Raw genomic sequence first — 3,484 nt, forward strand, 5'->3', positions numbered from 1 at the left:
TGATTTATTGGAAGTTTTGTTTAACTTTTGTAGACAGAATAAAATAAGTTATGGAGGAAAGGTTTTCCAGTAACAAGTATACATTTTTTTAAAAATCTGCTTGCTAACCTTACTTCTTAGATTATTTTGTTCATTATATTGTATTGACCTTTGGGTCCTGTTAGTTCACTGACTTATGACTATGGTGTATTGTCTTCAATTGGTCAACCTTTTACTGTTATATTTATACTTACTACTGGTGTGATTCTGAATTCTTTATATTGCATTCCCTTATATTATTCAGAATGCATTCTTTTAATGAAATATGTAACTTATGTTTTACTAGCTTGACATTCTATCATTTTACGCTTTTTACATATTTGTTGTCAAATTAATGGTTTAATACTTTAGTATTTTATATTCACTATTTAATATTTAATGATGTTTGTTTTCTAAGGTAGTTTTATATGTAAGTAAAAAACATTTTTTTCCTTTTTTTCTACTATTATTTACATTTTATAAAAATATATACAGTAACATTTTCCTATTGTTTACAAAGACATAATGCCTAAAAGTTGTATAATAAGAAATTCTTTATAAATCAGTGTTCAAATAGTTCTAGTTAAAATCTTATGCTGTATAATATTTGTAAAACAATGTATTTAATCTCTTTTTTTGTGCAATGTAGTTTGTAAACATTGAAAGTGTATAGTGTATAGTATATATATATATATATATATATATATATATATATATATATATATATATATATATATATATATATGTAAGTTTTATTATACAGGTAAATGAATGGTAACTTTTTTTTAAGGCAGTTTTGTATTAAAGTAAATAAACATGTTACTTTTCTTAGATGTTACAAGTATTCCTTTATTATATATTTTTTTACAATTGGCATTTCTTGTAGAGTTTGTTTAATACATCCATTAGTATATATGACTTCACAGGTTGCAGGTAAATATTCCATCAATTCATCTGTTAAATCTTCTGTAGGTATGAGCAGTAATTCAGTGGTGGTCCCATTCTCTTAAAACCACCCCAAGCACAGTTATGGGCAAAAATACAACGAAAAGCCCCTGCAAAGCATTATGGGATAAGATTAGCATCATTATTAGCATTCATGAAAGGGTTTCAATGTTTTTGAATTTTACTCATCAGGGACATCTAGGGACAACGATGTGAACTGCAGCTTGATGTATAATATTTTAAATGCTATTGCATTTGCCTCATCAGGGACATCTAGGGACGACGAGGTGAACTGCAGCTTGATGTATAATATTTTAAATGCTATTGCATTTGCCTCATCAGGGACATCTTGGGACGACGAGGTGAACTGCAGCTTGATGTGTACTATTTTAAATGCTATTGCAATTGCCTCATCAGCGACATCTTGGGACAACGAGGTGAACTGCAGCTTGATGTATAATATTTTAAATGCTATTGCATTTGCCTCATCAGGGACATCTGGGGATGAGGAGGTGAACTGCAGCTCTTTGTAGAATTATTTGGATACTATAATATTCACTTCCCACTGCTAATCTCATCCCATAATGCTTTGCAGGGGCTTTTAATTGGGACTGTATTTGTGACCATAACTGTGCTTGTGGTAGTCCTAAGAGGATGGGACCACCACCGATTCGAATCGTTCAGCAAGATGTGCTATTTGTTTTGAAGGCATCTTCTTAGTTCTCCCCCTAGCTCCTCGAGGAATCCTTCTTCTTCTCCTGGGCACAGCACAGCGGAGCAGCAGGATGAGCAGACCTCTGAATCCATGGTGCCACAACACTGTGAAGCTGCAGAGAAAGGTGGAGTCAGATGGCACCACACAACACCACACAACACCTAAGCAGGAAGATATTCACTGAGCTGCTGGTAACTAAGATGGGGTTCACAGCAGCAGAAATCTGGTGCATCATGACGGATGCACCCAAAGGCACCTACCTGCTGACGTTCATGTCCGAACAAATCTGCAGGAGGTATTGGCAGATGTGCTGGTCACGACGGGAGGAGAAACCCTTCTCTGACTTCCACCTGGAATGCCAGCTCGTGCTGGAGGTCAAGAGAATGACTGTGCATGTCTACAACCCACATGTCAATGTCCAAGACCTGACAACCTTCCAACGCCGCCACTGCACAGTGACTAAAGCCCCCTCCCGCAACCTGGACAGTGATGGCATCTGGGATGGTAAATGGACAGCAAAGGTGAAGCTGAAGGAGGACCCGTTGGCCCCAGATGGAATTTGCCACCCCCCTTCCAGTGTCTCTCTAGGGCGCGACTCAGGATACCTGTACTACCCTGGGCAGCCCAAACTATGCAACAGGTGCAGCAAACCAGGCCACACTGGCAAAGACTGCACAGCGCAAATATGCAGGAACTGCAAAAAAGAAGGCCACACAGCAAAAACCTGCAAATAGAAAACCCCATGCAACCTCTGTGGGGGTGTAGGCCATCTCTTTAAGGACTGCCCAAAAAGAGCCAAATCCTACGCCCATGCTGCCCAACCTCAGTGGAGAAGCCAAGCCCCTGTCCCATCTTTGTAAAATCCCTTATCAGACCCTACTGCCCGTCCCGCAATTTGAGATCCTCCCACCTTCATTTCTTGACTGTTCCTTCTTACAAGCTCTGCAGATCTGGAGGCCGGAGATTTGCACACCTGGCCCCCAAGCTCTGGAATTCTTTCCCCCTTTCTCTTAAAACTTCTAACTCTCTGACCCTTTTTCGTAAATCTCTAAAAACTTGGCTTTTCCCCCAATCTGGTTAGTCTTTCTGTCTCCTCTACTCCCAACCAGCGCCAGGAAACCCATGGTGTCAGTGCGCTATACAAGCACCCCTTACGATACGATACGAGAGGAGGAGGAGGCAGAAGTGACCCTGCATCCAGTCCCAGCCCCGCGGCAGGAGAGGGGGACCGGGAAAGGGAAGGGCCACAACCAGAACGCGCCCAAGCCCAAGCAGGACACCGCCAAGGTCCCAGAGACACAGACACCCAACGATACCATCCCTGAGCCCGGTGTGCACAGTGAGCTAATGGAGACTCCCACCCCAACTGCCACCGAGGCCCCGGAGGAAGGTGCCTGGACAACACAGGAGCGCAGGAAAAGGAGACACTCAACGGACTCTGAAGGAGCAAGCAAGAGACCCTTGAGCACCCACAATTCCTACTCCGCGCTCGAGGATCCAGAAGAAGAAATGCAGCCGGCACAAGACACCACGAATGAGCAACTCAAGCAAGTGACAGAAGTGCTGAGGGAGATGAGGGCGCTGGCAAACTCCATGGAAGCATCCCCACCCCCATCGCCAACAAGAGTAGAAGAGGTTGAGATCACCATCGAGGGCCAAGAGCAAGACCTGCCCGTCACCCCAGAGGAGGCAGACCACGAGCCCAGCCAAGAAGGTGGAGCAGCCATCGTGCAACAGCAAGCAACAGCCGCCGGGCAGGAAAGCCCAGCACAAGACGCCCGACAGGAGGCTCAACCAGCCCCGTAA

The 3,484-nt window shown here is 43.2% G+C and overlaps 1 pseudogene; it reads left to right on the plus strand.

Moving 5' to 3' along the window:
* Positions 1-1,748: 1,748 nt before the first annotated feature.
* On the plus strand, positions 1,749-3,484 carry LOC147737132 (uncharacterized; annotated as a pseudogene).

This window comes from Lissotriton vulgaris, chromosome 1_1 (assembly GCF_964263255.1).
Source record: "Lissotriton vulgaris chromosome 1_1, aLisVul1.2, whole genome shotgun sequence".
In the NCBI taxonomy this organism is placed as follows: domain Eukaryota; kingdom Metazoa; phylum Chordata; class Amphibia; order Caudata; family Salamandridae; genus Lissotriton; species Lissotriton vulgaris.